The sequence below is a fragment of the Pteropus medius genome, unplaced genomic scaffold (assembly GCF_902729225.1).
Source record: "Pteropus medius unplaced genomic scaffold, Ma_sr-lr_union100, whole genome shotgun sequence".
NCBI classification, from domain to species: Eukaryota; Metazoa; Chordata; class Mammalia; order Chiroptera; family Pteropodidae; genus Pteropus; species Pteropus medius.
The window spans coordinates 11,751,942-11,776,517 of record NW_024356249.1 but is presented as its reverse complement, the minus strand read 5'-3'; the positions used below and the strand labels follow the sequence as shown (position 1 = coordinate 11,776,517).

The window sequence follows — 24,576 nt, the reverse complement described above, 5'->3', positions numbered from 1 at the left end:
CTGTAGGCAAAAGCCTCCAAAATTTGAAGAAACAGGGTTAGATAAAGGTACTCACGTGGGAAGCTTTAAAAGAATGATTCACAGAATTTCAGACAAAGCCATTTCTGAATTTAATGCTTCATTGGATGCCTACCCTCCCCAATCATGAGTCAATTTTGAAAAATTCTCTCTTCTTGAAATTGAGATACTATGTGCAACCACAGCCACAACCTGGGTTTCAGCCAAAAAGAAGGCAACAGCAAGCATACTAAAGATGCATAAAGTTTTCCAGGTAGCTGAGTACCTCTTAAAGGAAGCTTGTTTATAAAATATAAGGATTTTGTTAGTGTGTGTGTGTGACAGAATACTTTGAAGGAGTGTTCTTAGTTTATTAGAAAGAGAAACACTGCTTTAAAAGTGTTTTAAGAAGCTCAGATAAAGATATTTCCCTTTTACTATCTTATTATTTTTCCTTAACTTGCCCAGATAATCTTTCAGAACCAATACATCTTGCTCCTAACTTCACACAAATATAACACTCAGTGGCTCTTTATGGATGAAGAGCTTGAGCTACTCGACAGTTATAAGAGGAGCGAAGATACTTCAATGCAGATTCCGCCACAATATTATTTTATTATTTTTCTTGGCTTAAGGACACTGATCTATACTTATTAACTGACATAACAGATATGGCTTGAATATGAAAAGCAAAATATAAAGAGCCAAAATAAATCTCTTTTTTTTTTAGATGTATGTAAATCCTAAGCCCAGAAGCACTTTTCAAAGGGAAATGATCAAATCACAATGTTAAATATCAAATCTTAGTGTTACTCATGTTTAGGTTTCATCACTGTTGCTGCCTCAAACCGATGACACCCCTTCATATATTTATTATGGAGAAAATAAATCAGTGAATCAATTTACCAGTTCAATTTTAATCATTTCTAAACTCTCATGGCTTTATTCTTCTAGTGCTTCCCACTTCCCACATTCATGTCATGGCACACATAGAAAATGATGACACTTACATGGCTCACTGGGAGGGGGCGGGGCAGGGGGAAGAGGCTATGTGAGCCTGAGGCGACTGGCCTTGAAGTTCCGTTTCTCTCCTGGCACCACAGCCCTGAAGGCTTGATCCACATCGATCTATGCATTTACAGCACATCAATGAACTTTAGGCCTCTGCCTAGAAATGTGACCAAAACTCTGATTCATTTATTTGCTTTTTTTTTAAAAAAAAAACTATTTTTCTCGACCCAGGTTTTGTGCTCAGGTATGAACAAATCTAATGGCAATTGCTAGAATGCCTTCACCTATGTAATTTGGCTAAATAGTCCACAGCCATTCTCGTTGCCGTGGTAACTTGCTCAGAACAAATGATGTTTCCTCATGTTTGGGGGTCACGTGACCTTCCTGGGGTAGCCGATTGCACCTCTCTTCTTTATTATACTTATTACGTTAAATTATAGTTATTTTTAATTTTTACATTGTGAGTTCTTCAGGGCCATGAACTGCATCTGTTTTGTTAGCATCTAGCACAATGCATAGCACTTGGTCGGTTTCCTAGAAATCTAAGTTTTCCCAATCAGCAGTTTGACTGAACATAACTAATGTGAAGCTGGCACCATAGAGATGGTTTGAATATAGATACAAACTTAATGAGCGTTTCTATAGATACGAATTTGTGGGTGTGAGCTCCCACCACAGGAAGACAATGTACCCCCTTATTTAAGAGAGAAAGAATCCCAAATAGGCTATGGAAAACATTGTCACCTGCATTTAAGGATTATGGCTAGGTAGAAACACACTACCTTTTATAGATCTCAGTGGTTATGACACAGACAACTATAAATCTACTCTGTTGCTATTCGGGGATTATCAAATCTCTGATAAGCAGTGCAGTAGAGCTCAAATATGTATTTTGTTATGTCTGAAGCATGAGTAGGGGAAGGAAATAAATGGGAAGAGGCTGGCGGGTTGAAAGATAGAATAAGAATCAGAAGAGATTGAATTCTGGTGTTTGAATTAGGTAGAAATGATGTTCAACCTGAGTACAGTGTATATTGCACTGAATCAGTTAATAGAATTGAGGACAACAGTCTATCTAGATACATTTAAGTTCTCTATTCACTGTGCTGTATCAGTGAAGAAGGCTAATTGAATGCCAACTAAGATTAGGGGAAATATTAATAATACGCAATACTTCCCCAGAGCATCTCGTAAAACCAAAGACTCTCTGAGTTGGAAAGTATCTTAGAGGTCATATACTCTACTTTTTCCACTAATGTTTCTTTAGACTTTTATGTTCAAGACACAATTCTGAATGTTAGAGCTTGGAGCGGCACATTTGGAGTGATTAAAGCACTCACAATAACAACTAATAAGTTAACAGTTATTAAAATTCAGTATCGACCATGACAAATTTGACAAGCATGGGCTTGCCCTTTAAAAGGAAAAAGAAATAGCAACCCACACTGTATCTAGCAGCTCGTTCAGGCCCCACACACCCCTCTATAAAAAGGGTGGGAGGACGGCAGAGCCCCATGTTCTCTTTTTGTTGATCTTTGTAAGTTTCCCCTTTCTCCAGTAAAGCCTACTTCTTGTTTGACATCATAGAATTTGTCTCAAACCCTGGAAAGTTTGTTCCTCTTTATATTACCAGTTTCTCCTTATTAATTTCTACAAACACACACACAAAGACGAACACACACACGCACACACACGCATGCATCTGAATCACACCACCATCTTCCCTCTTTTCCCTGTCTGGTTGCTTTAGATAAGAAGAAAATTTAGTTATTTTAAGAATTTAATAAGACGTGACTCTGGAACTTATAAATAAGTATTTTAGAAACATTTGAAGGAACAGCAAGCAGGTAGAGAAAAATAATGTTTGGGCAGCCAGTTCTTTGACTCCTTCATCCCTATATTTATTATGCATCATCTTCAGGAGATTCTACTGTAGAACAGGCAGCTTCCAACAAATCCCACCCCATTATTTTAGGATTCCCCAACAGGTATCTCATTATTTCACAAAAGTTGCTCTCTACAGCTGTGTGGCAGCAGCCTCGCCTTCTTTATCAGCTCTGGGCCCCTTCAGAGAACTGTTCATCTTCTGTGTCCACACACCACTGACAGCTGACCACCACTTCTAGTTATCCTGCCCATCCTGAGAGCTGAATTTACTAAAGGAAGTGCTCTCCTGATGATCCCAAAGTTACAAGTGCTGCTCTCTGACAGTGACTAACATAACATTGCAGACTAGATAGAAAGTACCTGAATACATTTTATCCCAGCTCATATTCCTTATCAAGGAAAAACTAGGCTGAAACACAAAGATTTGGAGATTTAGGTTTCCTCCAAACTAAACCAATCACCTGTGGCAGAGCAGGGACCTTGTCTCACTCTTAAGTATACACACTTCCAGGCATCATGCTGACTTGTATCTACTTTCAGCTTCTAGATACATATTTTTAGAAGCAAATATAGGAATATTCCTCTCAGATGGTAAGTTCAGGGGTATATTAGCTTAAATAATTATTCTTTCTCCAAATCCATATTTCTAATTGAAAATGATTATATAACCAGGTAGGTATTGCACAAGGAGAGATTACTTTTTTTCCTTTCTCTTTTATCCACTCTATTCATTATTTTAGTCAATTCTTATGGATACTCCACCTCCACATTTTGAATGTATTTTACTTGGATTTTATGAGCTATTCCAAATTTAATATGTAGAAATAAATTAGCAATTGCTCTAACTATAAAAAGCATCATTCAAAGCCAGGAAATTTTAAGACTAAACTAGATATACCCTTACTCTTTCTCAAAACATTTTTGAATTATGGCTTCTTTCTTAGCATTAATCTCCTTACTCTATAAATACTCTAGAAATACAAATCAGGCACTGTTTTGAATATTTTTTATAAAGGGTCCAATTTAATTTTTGTGATATTATAAAGCAGGCATTATTATCCCCAATTTGCAGATCAGAAAACTATTGCTTAGAGAGATTAGTGACTTGGCAAGGGTTATATGTCTCATAAATGACAGTTCTAATTTGAACTCAAGGCTCTATTTTAAAGCCTGTACTCTTATTCACTAAGAGGTCAGCAAAGTATGGTCTGTACTCCTTTCTCCTGCCATTGTTTTAGCAAATAAAGTTTTGCTTCAATAGCCTCGTCCATTCGTTTACGTATTGTCTCTGACTACGTTGAGTCTACAATGAAAAAGTTGAGTAGTCGCAATGGAAATTGTCTAACATGAAAGACTGAAATATTTATTATCTGGCCCTTTACAGAAATATTGTGTGATTCCCTACCCTAAGATATATGGAGGGAATGGACCACAGGGGAGAGGGGAATTGTGGGGGGAAAAAAGCAAGGAATCCTGCCCAACTGAGAATTTTGGTTTCCATATTTGCTGAATCCACAAATGTGGATTCTATTCTCCATTCCAACACCACTGGGTTATTGAGGGATTGAAAAACACTCAGGCAAGGAAGGCCCTGATTAAATTCAATAAGCATTAGGTTAGCGTTAGACTTGTCTATGCTGCTGCCTTGTCTCATTTTCATCCCTGTTTGGTGCTATGGTTAACTCCTTCCCAGTGAAGCCTCTGATTTTTCAAAATGAGAGCAGCTAGAGAGCTGAAAGTCTGTTAGACAATTCATCAGATTGTCAAAAGGGAGAGAGAAGATAATCACATTCTTCAGCTCTCAACGTAATGTGTGAAATATTTTAGAACCTAGCAGATCTCTCTCTTCCTTTTACCTGGGTGTCTTTTTCTCCCTTCTCTATACTTTCTCTTTTTCCCTTCACATCTCTACTTAACTGTTAGATATAGAACTTATTGAACATCAAGTATTTGTTGTATTAATAAGTCAGTGCTCCTTTCTTAATATTAAGTCAGGCATTTAAATCAGTTACATATGATATATGTTACACAGACAAGATATTTTTTGCAGGCAAAGGGCCTGAAAATTGGTTGCTTTTGTTGGAAAGACTATGGTCTTTGGATGATGGGCAGGTCTTTCTCTTCCACTGCTCTTTTCATCGATAAATGATGAGTTAAGAGTAAAGTCCTCCTGGGGTGAAAATAAATTTGGATTGGATGTCCTTTTCTGTGAGATAGTTCTTAAAACACTTTTGGGGTTCTTAAATAACCCAAACTAAGTCCAGATAGAAGGAAATTATGACTTCCATGACAGAAGAAAAGTGTTAAATTTTTTCACTGCTATATTCTATATTGTCTAGCACAGCGCCTGGCATGTAAATATATGTGGATGAAGGAAAAGTGAGCAGGAGGGTGGGAAGGAGAGGGGATGAGATGTGAGAGAATAGATGGAGGGAAGGAAGACAAAGAGAGACCAGAGAGAAAAGCAAAAGGGAGTTCTTCAGGGCACACTAGTCATCATGGAAATAGATGGTCTAGGCTAAGATTCTGGCCCCAGCACCTGATTGGGAGGAAAAAGCTGACACAGTCACAGCAGACTGCCTGATACTGGAATCCCTCCTGACATCATGAGCTCAGCTTTAGGAAATGGCCCACTTTGTGTGTTATCACACTTAGCTCCCAGTGATTTTTTTTTTTTTGCTGTGACTGGTTTCTTTCTGACATGACACTATGGAAAAGCAAAGCCTCTTTCACACTTTAATGGATGAAGCATGAGGGAGAGTCACAGAACCCTGCACCGGAGGCAGAGGTGTTCTTAAGCGACACACCGAAGTTATCAGGAGAAGGTGGCTTGGTTTTCCCCCATAGCCGTAGGTCTGTCAGGCTTTAAGAGTGCTGGATTTCCATCAGCAGCAGCAAAAACCACTGAGCAGCTTAACAAGGTGCAGCTGCCGAAGAGTCTGGCCTGGAGGGGCTTTCCTGCTTTCCAGCACATGAAAACAGATCCATGTCAAGAGGGGTGGGTTCTTGGCAAAATATGACTAATACTGCAAATTCTCAGGATTATTTGGATGGAGAAAGTCTAGTAAATCCTGGATTTTCTACTATTTTGAGAACTGAGAGCTCACGCATCTTATGTTCTGTGTATTTTGTTAGCCTTATTGTGTGAGTCACGGGTTGTCGAAATCTAAAAGCTTGGCACTTTCACGTTACCCTTGATTGCCTTTCTACACTGTGAACTTGGTGAAAAACAATGTAGAGTAATGTGTTACCACTTACTTCAGCCCAATGGTGTGACAAACCAGCCAGAAATCACTGGCCTATCTTATCTCTATCAGTATGTCTGTTACCCTACAATTACAGTAGTTTACCTCCACCTGTTTTTATCTTTTTGTAATTTTTTTAATTGTGAAATATAATACACATACAAAAAACTGAATAACACCTAATCATACACCTTAAGGAATTACCATCAAACAAATAGCTGTGTAACTACCATAGAGGTCAGATTATAGAGCACCACTGACAGATGACTACTCCCCACCCCGTGTACCCACATGGACCCTCCCATACGTTTCCTAGTCACGAATCTCTCGTCTAAAGATAACCACTCTAACTTTTACAACAACATTACCTTGATTTACTTTTTATCATTCCCACCTAAATGTGCATCATGTGAACACCTTAATCTTTCAGTTTAGTTTTGCTTGTCTTTTTTTTAACAATAAAATCAAACTCTTTTCCTTCCTTTTTGAACTTTATGTAATGGAATCAGTTCATCTGCTTGGCTACGTTTGATTTTGCTTATTAGAATCATCTTCATTCTTATAGTTTTCTGTAATTCATTTATTTTCATTGCTGAATAGTATTCCATTATATAGACATACTATAATTTGTGAATTAGTGTATCTATTCTAGTATTAATGAACATATAGGTTATTTCTAGTTTGGCTGTTATGCAAATTAATGCTATAAACATTATTTATGTTTTGCTACAAATGGGTCTGTATTTCCATCATATACACAACTAAGAATGAAATTAGTAGGTCGTTTACAAAGTGGTTGAGCCAATTACACTCTTACCAGCAGTGTATAAGAATCCTTGCAGCTTCAGATCCTTGCCAACACTTAATATTCTCAGTATTACTTAAATTTAGACATTCTTATTGATAGATATTACTATCTTTTTTGTGGTTTTACCATCCATTTTCTAGATTACTAGTGGGATTTAAAATCATTTTAACTATTTTTTATTATTTATGAAGTACATATTCAAATTATGACTTCATTTTTTTTCTATTGGTTTGTCTATCTTTTTCTCATTGACTTTGTAGAATTTTTTTCTTAATAGGTATTTCAAAATATATAAACACTTGACTATGTAAGTATATATATATACACACACACATATATATGTGTATGTATGTGTGTGTATGTGTGTGTATATATACACACACACAGACACACACACACACACACACACACACACACACACACACACACACACATATATATATCTCCTGTCCCATTTTGTGGCTTGCCTCTTTATTCTCTAAATGCCCTAAATCCAATAGGAAGAAACATATATTAAATAAATCCTTCATGGAAGATTCTCTGATAGACATATGTTTAGAATACTATTGAATACACAGAAGGAGTTGTCAGTAGAACCTAGGAGGAATGAGAGCTCAAAAAAGGTCCTATAAAGGTAAATCTTGAAAACATATATTCATAGTTCCCAGGAAATTCATGAGGTTTCCATAAATAGATAGAAATGAGAATAAAGCTAAAGAGAACACAATCTAAGCTTTACAGGTATTTTGGGAGCAAATGAGATTGTGAAGGAAGAATGAGTAATAAAAGCAAAGGATCAAAACTTGATAGTCATATTCAGAGTTGTCCAAAAAAGCAGAACAATGAGACAAGAAAGTTGAAGCGTGGTCCCTGAATCAGTAAGAAAATCAGGTCGAGTATATCACTAACAATCTCAACAGCAGAATCATAACACATGCAATGTTTAATTTTATGTGTCAACTTGGACATCCTATGGCATACCAGCCTAGATGTTGCTGTGAGATATTTTTTTAGTTGTGCTTAACATTTAAATCAGTAGATTTTGAGTAAAGCAGATTATGTGGGTGGCTTTCATACAATCAGTTGAAGTCTTTAACGGGAAACACTGAGATCTCCAGGAAAGGAAAGAATTCTGAGTCCAGGCTGGCTTCAAACTTCAGACCCACATCAACTCTTCCTAGCCCTGGTCTCCTGCTTGCTGGCCTCCCTGCAGATTTTCTATTTGCCAACCCCTGCAATCATGTGAGCCAATTCCTTCAAATAAATCTCTCTTTACAAATTTATACATTCTCCTGGTTCTGTTTCTCTGAAGAAACCTGACAAACACACTGGATAATCCAGAGGTCCTAAATATAGCCATGCAGATGTGTGGCTGAAAAGAGTGGAAGCAACAGTTATTGGGATTAAGAAAATTGAGGCCATATAATGCTCGGATTAATTTCGCAACCAATGAGAATACCTGGAGAAATCATGTGTTTAGCATTAAAGTTATTGTGGAAAATAAGTATTCTAAGTGGGAATAAATGATTCCAAAAAGAATTGCGGGAGAGTGGTATATAAGGATAGTGAGGACTTTTAAGGAAGTGTAATTGTCAAGTGACGGTGGTGAAACAGGGGTCTCGATGCAGCCAAGTGTTATGACTTCTCTCTCTCGTCCTATTGATGCAGCTGACAGCAGTATTCTTGGATAAAGAAAGTTTGTCAAGGAAAGTCTATTCATCATTTGTTCAGTGATCAATAAAACCCTACCTACAATTAAGGAAAGGTAAAAGGAGTCTCTAAGATTTAGAAATATTGATTTTACTTAAATATTCCCTGTGTTTTAAGAAAAGGTATAAGAACAGAAGTATGATTGTCCTACACTGAAGTAGAGCTGGGCCAGATGGCAAGGAAAGTGAGTTTGGAAGTTGTGAATAGAAAAGAAAGAAATAAAATCTTGACAGGTATTATAGGCAATCAGCTTTGGAGTCATAGTGGTCTAGGTTTAAATTTGTACTTCCACCTTGCCACAATAATACACACACACACACACACACATACACCCTGTGCGACTATGGCGTGTGAAGCAGAACTTTCAAAAAGGGACCTTAAGTGATCTCTCAGTCCCATGAATAATAAAATGGCTGGAGTTGAGAGACCTCACTTTTTGCTTTTCTCCAGGGATGGGACTGCAGTATTCTCCCCTCCCCCAGAAGAGAGACTGCATCTTCCACTGGGTTCCAAGATCCCCAGATTCTGAGCAGCTGGCTTTCTCATATAACAATAGTAAACAGCTGACTACCAAATGCAGACTTCATGTAATCCAAAAATTTGCTTTCACTGTCTTGATGGATTGCTCATCCCCTTACCCCTTAAGAAGAGTAGTTAGGAGCAATATCTTCCACTGGAACATAAACCCACTATGTATCTGGCAGATGTCTGGTCCTGATCCACCTCTCTGTAGAATGCTGAGAGGCTCCAGAAATGTGTTCCTCTTTTACTGAAATCAGCTTGTAAGATTTCCCAGTAAAGCCTGTTCCGTGACCATGTGATTCTACAGAATTCATCTTGAGCCCTGTTGCACAACAGTGACCTGAGACCGGTAACAACCATCCTTAGTTTTGGTATCCCATCTGTAAAATAGGAATTATGCCTACTACAATGATGAGTTACTGTGAAGACTGAGCAAGATAATGTGTTTAAGATGCTTAGCACAGGGCCCATTTTATCAGGCTAATAGAAGAAATTTAGTTATGGCTAAAATAATTAAACCCACATAGCCTCAATTTCCCAATTAAATGATCATGGTTCTGGTCTCAACAAAATCACTCTCTAGATAATTGAAAAAGAGTGCTAATAGAATGTGGAGGGTGGGAGGATGTAACTGGGGGTAGGGTGGCTGGGAAGGATATTTGCAAAAAGGGAGGGACTGGACAGAAGTAGATCTACCTCTGCAAATTTACCCTGCTAACCAATATAGATTGCATTTTCACTTGTAATAATGATCCATAGCTACTTTCTTCATATTTGTCTATAGACATACTATTTATGTGCATATCAGATATATGAGTTGAAGTCTCTGAATGATCATGAGTAAATCTGTTGCTACAGGACAACTCTGAGAGGATGTATATGTCTATAACAGTTGTATTGATTAAATAGCATGCAGCGGGGCGGGGCGGGGGGATGTTTTCTTCTGTTTAAGATGACATGGACAAAGAGCTGGGAGGTAGGAGATTCTCCATCAAGGTTGTTATAAGAAAGAAGGCCAGAGGAAAATATGAAGATAAGCTTTAATTGTATAAATAAAGTAGTCAAAGCAAAGATAAATTCTAGGCCTCAACTTCTTGTGTTGGAGCTGCTTCTGAATTTATTGTTCCTGCTACCAGGGCTGGCCAGAGGACCAAACTCCAGATATAAGTTAAGACAATATTGGAGTAATGAGACTCCACTTGGGCCCACTGAGATACCACCTGTGCATAGGAAGGGATGAAACTGGGGGCCAGGAAAGAGAAAGTGAGCATGCAAGCAGGAGAGTAAGAATGAAGCAGATCAGCTTCTTCGAAAGCTGCCCTTCTTCAAGAACAGTGTTGTCTGGGTAGAAATAAGAAGTGCTAACCCCCAAAATACTCCCTACAGATTTGACAACTCAAGAAATTCTCCTTAAGCAGAATTTAATCCTGTAGATGATTCAGATCTTTCAGGCCTTTTAAATGCAAATGGAACCAAGAGGAATGAAAGTCTTATTTTAAATTAACTGATGGTTTGGTCTGCTTGTAAAGGAGTATCCGAAGCTTCTCAATGGCAGTTGTCAGGTAGGATGGAGAGAAGACTAGAGCTCTGGAATTCTGAAGGAGGGAGAAACAGGCTAGGAAGGGCGGCAACTGGAGGTGAAAGGCGGAAACAGAAAAGACAGTATTGCCTGAGCCCAACATGGACTCAGGCTTTTCCTGTGAGGAGGACGTTGACACAGGAATGGGAAGGCAACAAGCACTCTCTGAACGGCAGTCAGTTCTCCTATGTGTCATTAAATTCATATAAACACCCCTGAATACCGGAATTATCATTTTCACGTTGCAATCGTTGAAGTTCTGCTGTAATTGCATTAAACTTTGAAACAATGACGGATAGAAAGACCTGCTGTAGAATGAGAGGTAAAAAGAATGGTAAGGAAATGCCTCGTTGTGGAGGCCCAGAGGCTTATTATAGCTTGTCACTCACCTAGGCTACTCTCTATGTCCTTGCTGTCAACATGAGGTGGCATGTGCTAACAGTGTTGAGAAGGAAGGTATCTGTCTTCAGGACAAAGCATCATCCTCTACTTGGAAGGGTGTGTTCAATATGCCATCCTGGGAAGATCGAACTCCTCCAGTGGCACTTGATAAGAAAATATTATAGCACTGAGCAATAAACCCAGAATATTTCAAGATCTCGACGACTACACCCAACATTGCTTCTCCTAACTGCAGAATATAGTTTACCCTGTTTACACTGTTCTTACTGGGAAAAAAACAAAAACAAACAAACAAACAAACAAACAAAATCTAGCATTTCTATCTTCTCTACCATGGAAGACTTCCTTACTTTGAATTTAGTTAAGGTTACTTTAACTAAGTTATTCTTTCAGGAGTTGATTCCCATTAAATGTCAAATCCTGAAAAAGCAAAATAATCACCTTCCAAATATCAATCTCGTAAAACAGATATAAGATCAGAAAATTAGTAGGTCATAGTTTATGAGCAAATTCTTTTCACAGCTTAATTCTTTATCTGTCCTCATTAAATTATTTTAGCAAAAAAATGGAGTTTCCCTTCCCCTGCTTGACCACACATAAACCTTCAACAGAAAAGAGTTGGCTGGAAAATTAAATAACTTAATAATAGTCTCAAACTTCACTAATGTTAATTAGACATCCCATCTCCACTAAAGATCACAGTAGTCATTATCGGAATAACAAACGACGAGACAGGAAACCAAATTGTCAACATGGGTACAAAAAACTGCTAATTTATTGGAGGTTGGTGGATAATAGGAAGTGCTATATTAGTATTACTCCTCTGTGATCCATTTTCAACCAAATCCTTTTATTAACAATGTTTATTTTCCTGATTTTGAAAAGAATAAATACCCCTTATGGAAAATCAAGGAGATAGAGAAAAATACAAACACAAAAACAAACAAAAAAAACAATAAAATTAACAGTAAAGCTGCCAATCATGTATATTCATTGTAATGAATCGGTATTCATCTTTCAGTCTTTTGGTATATATAAGTAATGTACATCACACCGTGTATGTGTGTGTGTGTGTGTGTGTGTGTGTGTGTGTGTATAAGCTTTGCATTTTATACTTATAAAACATTTTCTTTTATTAAATTATTATGCTCTTAATGACTATATTAAATTATATTTTATTGACATCCATATATCCTTTTTAACATAAAAAGCTTTAATAAAAATCTTTATAGACAAATATTTTTTAATTTCATATTGTTAGAGTAAAATTCTTAGAAGCAATATTTCTGAATCAAAAGATAAGAAGGGAATAACTGAGAAGTTATTTTCCAGCAAACTTTTTTGTTTATTTTATAACCTATTTAATCTTTTGCTAGCCATATAAAAAAACACTCTCATCAACCAAAATATTTCTTCTGAATATATTTTCTAATTCAATAAGTGAAAAATGATGTTTCAAGTTATAACACTGCATCGATTACTTCTAGAGTTTAATAGTTTTCATAAACAGTCAAGTGTAGTTTCTTTTATGAATTGTTTGAATACGTTTTTGTTGATTGATATTTTAGGATTTTGAGGGAGGTTGTTAAACATTTGTATGACTATTGTAAACATTCAATATATTAATATTTTTTATATATGAAGCAAATATTTCTCCCTGCTATTTTTTTCATGGTGTTTAAGCTTTTTATTTAGTTAAATCTATTTTTATTTCTCTATGTATATTTTTCCAGTTCCTTTAAGTTTAGAAAAAAATACCTACTTCTACAGATTATATATGCACTATCTATATATTTTTTTAATTATGTTTTATTCTCAGAAATTCAATTCTAGTATATGCCAGGATATAATTCTGTATAATCCAGTTTGGTTTTATTTTTAATATGGCCTACAGATTTTTTTTAAAAAAATTAGTACTTGTTTTTTAATTGTTATTGTTAAAATCAAATTAAATGGAAACTTGTTAATGAAATTAGCTAACAAAATTTTCCATTGCTGACCAATATTATAAAAAACACTAAACCTATAATGTTTAATGGTGCACAGATTTTTTCCGAGCTGGATAACTGTGAATTAGAGTGTAACCAATGATTTGAGTGTAACTGTGATTAAACTTTCAATATAGGAAGACACTTTTAATGGAAGCTATTATCTATATTTATTGCAGTTTAATTTTTTACTTCATCTGTTTCTTATCAGTTTTTCCTCCTTTTTTTGCAATTGATTTGCAAAGTATTCCGTTAAATTGCCTCATAATTGTCATAACTATGGAAAATTCTTAGCATGCTTTAAAATGATCAAGAAAGTCCTTGAGTGTTGAAATATATTAAGTCTTATTTTAGATCTCTGTTTCTCATCCAGGTTCTGCTTAGGCAAAGCTACTTAGATTTAATAATGCTTTCGGGCATTTATTATTATATTAGTCTTAGTCAGACCTGTGAGAGATATTTGCCCTTTAGCTTCCTTGACTGAACTAGATGTCCATGCAATTCTTGTCCAGCTCCAAAGTCCAACCAGAGGCATTTAATCTGGCCAAAAATGTCATGTACCTTGGAGATCTAAGTTTAAGAATGGGGTGTGGTCCTGCCTGATGAACGCTAGCCTTTGCTTGCATCTTTGCTCTTTCCTTATGATCTCCTATGGAAAATGTCATGTTTTCTAAAGATCTGACTCTGTTCCTGGCAGGACTGAGATGTCTCTGTTTAAAAATAACAATCTCTAGACAGACTGACACATCATGATCCATCAAAACACTAGATTAGTAATATATGAAAATATTTTTAAAGAAATTCTGTTTTTATCACAACTAGAATGAGAAAGAAAAAAGATATACAAACTGATGTTTTCTACAATTGGGGAAATAGCTACTTTGTACTAAGAACTTTATTACGTACTAAAGACAAAGTGTTAAAAGATAAAGTCCCTGCTACTGACCAACTCATAGCATGGTGAGAAAACTGACTAGGAAATGATATAAGAGCTATGAGAGGGAAGCGCTGAATGATACGGAGCAGACAGAATGGATGTCTAGCTCAGACTGTAAATAGCTGGAAGAATTCTTAGAAAATGTAACCTATGATCTGAATTTTAAAGGAAGAGAATTTCAGGCAGATGAAATAACACACTAGAAAGCTCAAAGCTGTAAAAAAAAAAAAAAAAAAAAAAGCCCATGGAGGCCCTGAAAGTATTCCAGCGAAGGTCTTAGTTGGTCAGTGGCAAGAGATGAAAATGAAGAACTTAACAGGGCCAAATGGTTAAGTTTCTTATATGTCTTGCTAAATATTTTGGATTCTATTCTAATCCAATGGGTAGATGTTGAAGGATTTTATGTAGTCAAAGGGTGTGATCAGAACTGCGTTTTAGAAAAATTTCTCTGGCTGCAGCTATGTGATTATAGAAGGATGGGGGGACACACCGGCGCAAAAAGAGTCGAGGACCATTCTAGCAATTCACAAAAGAAATTATAAGAAATTATCTTATTCTGAAAAAAGAGATTAAAGATCTAAAGGAAGCAAAGTAGATTGTTGATTCTATGGTCGAAGAGACAGGGATAAGAGAAAGAGTGAAGGCATGTCTAGGATGTCCTAAGTTTCTGGCTTTAGCTACCAAGTAAGAGGCAATGCCATTCACAGAAACAGGGAATAAGAGTGTGAGAGGGTATCTGACTAAAGGTAGATGCAGTTAGCTTCAGTTACCTACGAAATGTACAAGACATTCGGGTCCACTTGTCACCTAGGGTGAGGTGAGTCAGGTGAGCGAGGCACTCAATTGGATGCAAATTTTAAGGGGCAAAAACCCTCAGTAACCAGGATGCATACTGCTTTAATAAAAAAAAAATTAAGAATCATAATTAAGACCAAAATTCTTAAACAAAATATCAAAAATATTAAATAAAGGCAGTAATAGTGACATGCCGCCATATTAAGCCGCATTGGAGCAAAAGGAAAATCAGGAATACCTATTCTGGTACATAATGCAGTGGTGACAGCAGGAAGCCCCCACACCTTAAAGAACTATGCGATTGAGAGATCAGATAGTACCAGCTAGTCAGGAGATTGAAGAAAGCTGCTCCCTTGTGGGGTGTGTGTATGCGTGGTATGCTGCGTGTGTGTCGCGTCTTTGCGTAATGGAGTAATTTATATGTGTGTTTAGCCTTATTGAGGTATAATTGAGAAATAAAAGTATAAGATTTAAAGTGTACATTGTGATGATTTGATATACATTGTGAAAGGGTTCTTCCCATCTAGGGAATTAACACGAGGAAGGTGCTTTGGCTTCTTTCTTTTTAAAAACTTTTATGAGAGAAGAAAGTTGAGCATGTTTATTTCTGAGGTTAAAAAGGGCTGCTGATGGAGGAAGAGTATTGGGAGCAAGAAGTCAGAGGAAAACAGAGAGAGAAAGAGGCTAAAAGGATGGAAAACAGAGAGAGAAAAGGACTAAAAGGACTGATGGACATAAGTTAGTGAATAAAGGTTCAAAATTAAGGCATTTTCCACAGGAATTGAGAGTGAAGGAAAGTGTTTTTTATTATCTGAATAACATATCAGCACGTCTCCTCTCTGCAGGTCATTCTTTTCTTCTTTAGACATGCTGTAACATTTACTCACAACATCTTTTTGCATTTCTCCCAATCCCCTAATGCAGACAAATTAGTATGCAATACTTATCTTCCTATAATCCCCCTCTCTTATGACTACCAATTGCAGTTACTAATGGGAAGCTTAACAAGGAAAGAACAAAGCAGCATTAAAACACCATGTGATGAAAATAATAGAAGTGGTGTTTAAGTGCTACTCTTATCACTTCAAAAATGCTCTTACTTGACCTTCCAGTGGAAATTATACTCAAGGTTGCAACGGCTGGTCCCCAAATTCACCACAGTCTGTACCTTAATGTTTTTTAGAAAACAGATCTTGTATTTTAGTAATAAAATATCTACCAAAAAAGATGAAAGATAATGCAAGCGAATGCAGTAAATGTTTGTTATTCAGGATCGCTAAGTGAGTTTATTCCTTTGTGCACTCTGTTGTTGGAGCTAAGTTCCAGAGGTTTATACTCATGGAATAGATCACAGGAGAAACCTGGAGAACTCCTCAAACATGCTAAGAATTCAAGCTGTCAAATTAAAGAAATTTCGAGGAGCCTGGTACTTCTTTGGTCATCTTTAATTAAGCAATACTCTGGCGAAAACCTCATAGTTCATCTTAAGAGCTGTTTTTCTCTTACGGTAAATGGAAGGGGAATTTTAAAGTGTTGTAGTGCCTTGCTCTTTGTTATAATTTTAGAGAAGTGTGTTAGAATTGAAATAAAACAAAATTTTCTCCCATTTAAGGAAAACTAAGGAAACTAACATAAATTTACAGAAAAATTAATGTAAGGGATGCTTATCTTTTATAATATAAAAATGTTTTATCAATATTTAACTTACATTAAGATTATTTCTCAGTTTCATTCACGTCACAAAACACTCCAGGCATATCAGTGTAGTATTTGTTATTCCCTAAACATATATTATGCCTTTCTACCTCTGGGATTTATTTGAGACAGGGAGTTCATTTGTTTTCTGTACCTGGAATGAACCAGATTTCTCTACCTATGAACACATTATCCAACTGATGCTACCTACATCAAACCTTTCCTAATCAAGTGACTTTTTCATTAATTTAAATGGTTATTGACTATCATAAATCAATGAATAAAACAATGAAGCAATAAATTCATTGATCAATGTGTGCAGATTCTAAGAGCTACACATCTCTGTGACTCCAATAGAGCCTATTGTAGTGACTGAAACATTTGCAGGTCAAAAGAAATACATACTGAATTATTAATTACATGTATAATACACAAATTGAAATACATTTATATTTACTTCAAGTAATTCTCCCTAAATTACAATTTCAGCTTCTGAAGAGTAAAGCATATATTTCTAGCAATCCGATCTTTAAAATCTTCGTAGGCACTTTTTCCATAAAGGTAAATAAACTTCCTTTTGAATGTGGTCGAAGAAGCTGGTAGGTGATTTCTGATGTCTGGTTTTCTAACGAGGTGGGTCGCTGTCCTCAATTCAGAAATCACTAGAGCCAGAGGGACTTTTATCTAATCTTAACCTTGCACCTGACTGCCAAGCTGAGCTAATCACTTAACTTCAGTAAGTTAATGGATTCATCTGTAACACACGATTGCCATCAAAGGTCTTGAGAGGAAAAGACTAATGACAGAATGACTGGAATGATTGTAGACTTAAAGACTCAACAATGCTATCAAAATTCATGACAAAGCCATTTTCCATACTTTCCCTCAATCGTAACTGTACTGCTTTTATGAGGATGGAATTCAATAAGAATAAGCTTATAAAAGCTCTGTAGTGATATTTTGTATCTACTGGATTGATGCCAAATGTAAATCCCCTTGCTTTCAAAAATGTAAAATGTGAAACTGAAAATTCATGATGTTTTCATTAGACTCCCAAGGACTCTCGACTCTGACAGAAAAAAACACACCTCCTATGATTTCGGTAAGACTGCTAAATAAAAAAGCAATCTATATATTTCTTTTTATCACCTTCTTCATCTTCTATTTCTTCTTTCATTTTTTATTACATTTTGAATTTAACTTTTATGTTTCTGCATCTTTGCGTTTTCCTACCCCTGAAGCACCTGAAAGGTTTTTTGCGGGCTCCAGGGTGCCATTTTCAGTGTCTGATGAGGTTCTCTCTTCAGTGTATGTCAAAAAACTATTTCTAGGCTCCAGATAAAGTGCCAGAGTGCCCCAGAAATGCCCTAAGCCCACCGGAGTCTTGCTTACCTGAGCTGGCTGTATCTTTTTAGCTTCAATGCATAGTTTTGAGGGCAATGATAAACACTGGCACAAAGGAGACTGATGGAAAGTGTTTCTCAAACACATAAGACTTACGTCTATTGAAAAACTGACTTTTTTTCCAGGCACTATAACATCTGCTCGGGTAAGTAAACATTGCTGCACAAGGGGATAGAGGATGTTAACTGAACTGGTGTTGGGTCCACAATGAGATAGAAGAGCACACATCATTCAGAGAGTCAATAGTGTTGTTTTAATCATCCACTTAACTTTACACAGAGATTGTAGTATATGGGAGGTTCATGGACAGCAGACAGAAGAACTGGAGCTTCACAGTTTCTAGAACACTAATGAACATAAAAAGCTGTTCCATGTGCCAGCAATGGAAAGACCTAAAGTAATCAAGAAATCAGGAACTTAGTGAAAATAAGTCTGAAGACTGTAACAGAATTGAATACAGCATGCCCCTACATTCAAGCGATCAATGATTAATTTTTAAGAAAACCTGTTTCTAGGAGAATGCCAAGTTATCTTTTTTACATCTCAGTTTTAAATATTTCTTAGTATGTTCTCATTCATTAGTTCACTTGATTCTCTTAACAACCCTATAATTAAAAAAAGTTATTATAATCTGCATATAGAGTTTAAAACGTTGAGAGAAATAAATTATATAATTTGATAAAGAACAGTAAAGTGACCTCTAGAACTCTAGCCCTAATTTTGTTCACTCTGTCCAAGGCCATTCTCACATAAATCTGTTACATCATTTGGTGAAATTAAATGTCTATTAAATTTATTTTTAAGTTATGTTCAGTCAAAAAAGCAGCTACCTAATAGCTCTCAGATGCCTAAATAATTTAACGAAATTTTATTTTTTGACCAGTCATAAAACAGTGAAGGACATAATGTCGTCTTCTTCTCAAGAGACTTTGTGTTTACGTTTCTAAGTTAAAATAGCATTTTGACCTAAGAAGAGCAAATCTGTCTCTATGCCATATTTCCCACATTATCTCATTACTTAATCCCGCCCCCCTCCTTCTCTCTCCTTTCTTGCCTCCCCTCTCCCTCCTTCTCCCTTCCCTTTTAATAAACATGTATACATAACTAGTAATTACCAGACACTTACAGTGCACTGGGCAGTGTGCTAGGCACTTCACTGCAAACATTTTAAAGTAGAATAAGAGAAATAGAAGCAATGAAATGACTCATTTGATCCCAGCTGCAGACCCAGAATATTTGGACCTCCTTGTATTGCAAACATATGCAAAGCAGACATGCAGGAGCACAGTGGCCTGTCAACTCACACTGCTAGCTCATTATAGCTTTTACCTTAGTTAATTCCAGTGATTATATATGTGAAAGATACTTATTAATACTTGCACCAAATATGGAAGGAACCTCAGAGACTTTGCGTCTCATGGTTCTCAAAGCTAACCATGCGCCAGAGGCATGGGTAATTTTTATAAGGAATATATTCTTGACTTTGACCAAGGAAATTAGTGTGTCTAGAAAGAAAGTTTTGGTTTTTTTTAACTTTTTTTTAAGAAAACAAAAACTGAAAAACAAACTTACTCCCTAGTAAGCTCTCAGTGATTGCTGAGTAGCCTCTTTAAAATGGTATTGGAAAACCTTAGACTGCAACCCTGCTTTTGATTTTTATTGTTCCAAGAACTAGAATCAAGTCCAAATAGTTAACTTTTATGAGAAATTGTTTAGTCTTAGAAATACCATCAGAAGTAGAAAATTGCTCTCATAGTCCAATTAACCAAAACCCCTGCCCAGCCATTGGAAGATGATAGAAGCGAATAGAGTAAGTCAGGGTAGAGGCATCTGGATCCCTCTGAGGCAAGCTGAGTGTCAGAAAATAATGATTATCATAAATAGGCTGACTATGTGCTCTGCTTTGTTTGTTCAGTCTCATTCCTCATCCCCTGCTCATGGTTACAGTGGTGCAACCTTGAAGCCAGCAGATGGGACAGTGGCTTCCTGATTCCCCAGCCTCCTGATGAGGCCAGTTTTGGGGTGGTGTTCTTGGAGTCACTCTTGAAGGCCTAACCTAGAGTTATTCCCAAGCCATTCCAAAAAATTATAAGCACTAATTTATCTTTTGCTAAAAATGGAGTGATTTTGTTGTCGGTCAAAGAATGCTAAGTGTTAAAACCTGAGGATTGAAAAGGAGCCACGTGACAAATCAGGAAAAGAGTTCTAGGCAGAGAAAACAGCAGGTGCAAAAGGTAAAAAAGCTGGAAAAGGTCTTGGCATGTTCAAGAAACTAAAAGGTGATTATTGCTGCAGGAGAGTGAACAGGTAGGAATGGGAAAGACAAGATTCTGTGGGAGACAGATGCTAACTGAACATCCAAGGGATTAGGTCAAGGAGAGGTATAAATAGGAGTTTATAAATGATCAGTTTTCCTGAGACCCTCATCTGAACCAGGTCAAACTGTTTTAGCCCAAGAGTCATGAGAAAACCCTCTGAGCACAGTGCATCAAAGCAGCGATTTCTTATGTTGGCTATTATCAAATACCATCAGCAGTTCCACTCTATTAACCCTAAAACCAAGCCCCTGTGCTTTCCCCCAAATTCACAAACACTTCCTCAGACTCAGTCAGGTCTGGACCTCTCCTGCCTACCTACCACCAAGTAAATGAATAAGACTGTCAAGTCATATACAAACTTCTTACTGTGTGTTTACTTCGTACCTCCAACCCAGACCCATAGTCCTGAGACCATAATCTCCAGCCTTTGTGCCTTGTATAATAACTACCTAGAGAAGCCGACTAGTTCTTTTTCATAAACACATTGACATCACTAGACGCCTTGGGCCATGATGCCAATCTCCTTATTGGTGTGTTAATTTGCCAGGCCCATCCATATACAAGTTTCTCATTATGATCATTAACATCATCGTGGTGGTGTTTGTTTTTATGATTGCTATATGTTGAAAATTGGCTATATCTGTCATCCCTTGAACATATTCTTTATCTCTATCTAAATATATTCGTGTGCCCAAAATCTTACAGAGAAAATATACATGGAAATATGTGTTGACACACCTATCTCTATATTTATATGTGTACACATAGATATTTGTGCACATGCCTAGAGAAATATATATGTGTGTGTACGTGTGGATATATTTTAAACGTTAAACTAATATTTGATCATGAATGTGTTACTTTAATTCATAGTCATTGAAACATGAAAAACTTTTAAGATTTTACTATCTGAAAATACTGAAGAGCCTCAAAACATGTATTTTATTTTATTTTATTTTTTTATTTTTTAGGCGAAGCAACCCGTGGTTTATCTCACAGATTGCAAAGACCTCGTGAGCTTACAATCTCTTATTCTTTAATTTGTTATGCCTACAGCACCTGGTCTTCCTAGGTGGTCTCCCATCCAAGTACTAACCAGGCCCAACCCTGCTTAGCTTCTGAGATCAGAAGGGATCGGGCTTATTCGGGATAGCATGGCCGTAGACTCCAAACATTTAAACAATTAACTTTTAAGATGAAATTATTCACCATAAAATATAGAAAAATAAATATCTTGGCATATTTATTCAGGAATGACAGTAAATTAAGTAATGAAAGGCCTGTTTCCTTCAGAAATTTTCATTATATTAACTTCAAGCTATTTATTATTTTACAGGTTGTCTGGTCTGTTAAAACCTAATGCAAGTAAAGAAGACCCAAGTAATCATTACTATATCACTAGGAAATAAATTTTAGATAAAAGTTTCATTATTTTAAGATAGAAGAGAATATATTATTGCAAAGGTTGATATTAATTATAATGCCACTGACAGTGTATTTAGTAGGGAGAAGATGCATGCAAGTACATCTCCTTTTTCTTTTTGTTTCAATATCTATGTGAACCTGAGAGAAATCACCTATTACACTGGGAAATTGTAAAAATTTGGTTTTTAGTCAGGGTTCTCCGGAGAAACAGAACCAATAAAATGTATATATTTGTAATTCTATATATTTACTGAGAGAGATTTATTATAAGGAATTAGATCATGCATTTATGGAGGCTGACAAGTCCCAAGATCTGCAGAGTGAGCCAGAAAGCGGAAGACCCAAGAGAGTCAATGGCGTAGTTCTCGTCTCACTATGAAGGCCAGGTAAGCAGGAGAATTGATGGGGTAGTTCCAGTCCAAAGGCTGGTAGGCTCAAGACACAGGAAGGGTCAATATTGCAGTTTGAGTCCAAAGGCAGGAAAAAGCCAATGTCTCAGTTCGAAGGCAGTCCGGCAGGAGAAATCCTTTCTCACCAAAGGAAGGCTGAGTTTCCTTTTTGTTCTAGTCAGGCCTTCAGCTGACTGAGTGAGGCCCACACACATCAAGGAGGGCCAGCGACTTTCCTCAGTCTACCCACTAAATGTTAATCTCAATTGAAAACATGCTCATGGAAAAATCCAGAATAATGCTTGAACAAATATCTGGGCACTTCATGGCCCTGGCAAGTTAACATCATTGTAAGACAACGTTCTCTCAGAATGCAGGATGTTTTGTGTTTATTGAACTCAATACTAAAGAAAAAAGTGAACATGAATAGTTACTGCCATAAAAATTATAAGCTACTCTATGTCTGGTTTTAAAAGTATTCTGTGCGTTCTCCTCATATCCTTATTTCCAATGACCCTCATTATTCAATATGCTTAATATGCACATACACAATATCTGCCAGTGGATACTGCAAAAGTGGACAAAATGCTCACTAAGACCTTAATCTTCGTTGCTTCGCGCCTACCTGGCATCCCTGCCACCAACCTCTCTTCATAACAATTCATTTCCACACAATTACTAGATAAATCTTCCCAAAACACTGCCATCATCATAACCTACCCCCAATCAAGAACCCACAATGGCTCCCCAGAGCAGCAAAGGCAGCTTAAATTTTATCTCTACAAAGAGGCTACAGCCATGACTATGTATTAGACGTTTTGTTTCAATTGAGAATTAAAATCTTATAACCCACTTTCAGAATTTCGTGGAGCAATCAGAAATGTAAGCAAACTGGAAGCGAGTTGAGTTCTCTAACAGCACATAGGGTGTGCATTCAGAGCAAATCGTTGGCCATCAGCAGTGTGTGTGAGGAGTGGTGTAGTATCAAGGAATACTTCATCTAGGTGGTATTTCTTTCTTCGATCCAACATTTATTTAGTTTCTCATATGCCCTAGGTCTATGCTAGGCATTAGGGTTTCAAGACATGAAAGGCACAGCCCCTGACCTTATGGAGCCCAGAAACTAGCAGAAGTTAATTTGATAGGAATAGTACCCACTTACAGGGTGCCAGCTTCATGCTGGGCATTGTGCTCAGCATGTTACATGTATGAAATCATTTAATTCTCACAATAACTCTATCAATAGGTAGGTTCTCTCGTGATCTCCATCATACACATCAAAAACCTAAGAAACAGAAAAGTTGAATAATTTTCTCAAAGTCACTCACTAAGTGGTGAAACCAAGCTTTGAACCCCAGACTCTCTGCCCCTACAGCCTATGCATGTGATCATGAAATTCTACTGTGAAATATATTAAAGAAAGGTTTGCCCAGAAGTGCATGGGAGCCTCAATAAAGAGCATTCCCAGAAGTGACTTTAAGGAAAAGATAACTCCCCTCTTTTTTAAGTATTTGTCTCCATCCTTATCTCCCTAAAACTAATATTCAAACTTAATTAGGCTAGGCTCCTATGCATATTTCCACAGCTAAAAGTTTGCTCTCCCAGGCTGAGATATACTAGTTTATCTCTCTATCCTCTCCATTGGCTTTTCTACTCATTTCTTTTACAAATAATTCCAGTCAACATTGATTTTCTCTTTTCTGACCATCCTTACAGGTTACTAACTGAGCATAAATTTTCACAGTTGGTTATACTTCAACTTCGTTCTCTAATTTTTCATACTCATAAACCCTATCACTTTGTCATAAATATATTTGCATTCCCAGCCTAAGTAGACACACAGCAGGTATTTGATAATAATCTATCTATTGGATATGATCGAACTGGATCAGGAAACATTTAAATTTAGGCATGCACATTGAATAGACATATCGATTTTACTTTTCTAAAAGACTAGCCTGATTTTCAAACCAGATTTTTTTCCCCTTCCTATGCGTAGTCAGTCTTATACCCTCTGTCTTTGAAGGCACAGACCCTTTAAAATCATGCTGGAAGCAATATTTTCCAAAGCTGTCTGGAGTTATGAAGCAGTTAGCCAGAGAAATGTATTTGACAGCTAAGTTATTTATCTACAAAAATGCACTGAAATTTAGAAAGGGATCAGAAAGGCTTGTAATATCTGCTGTTTTTGTGTAACACCTTTTGCTCCCCATGGCATCTGCTTATGTCATTCTGCCAGAACACCAAAGACGGGTGCTACTAGAAAGTATGACTTCATGATGCATCATGCCCAATAATCCAGTAATCCTTTCCTAAATGCCCCCATGGATTGTCAGTTCTCACCTTCGCCCTCCAGTCACACACCCTCCTTTGTCCAAAACTTCTGCTACATTTCCTATTCCATGTGTGCCTGTGCCCAGAAAATTCAAGAGCCAACCAAGTACCTTCATTTTCCCTGAGGGTA

The 24,576-nt window shown here is 36.8% G+C and overlaps 1 protein-coding gene and 1 pseudogene across 6 annotated transcripts in view; both read right to left on the bottom strand.

Moving 5' to 3' along the window:
• Positions 1 to 24,576, bottom strand: part of GRM8 (glutamate metabotropic receptor 8) — a 691,970-nt gene that overhangs the window by 177,788 nt on the left and 489,606 nt on the right. The gene's annotated exons all lie outside the window — the stretch shown is intronic.
• On the bottom strand, positions 21,346 to 21,464 carry LOC120601416 (uncharacterized; annotated as a pseudogene).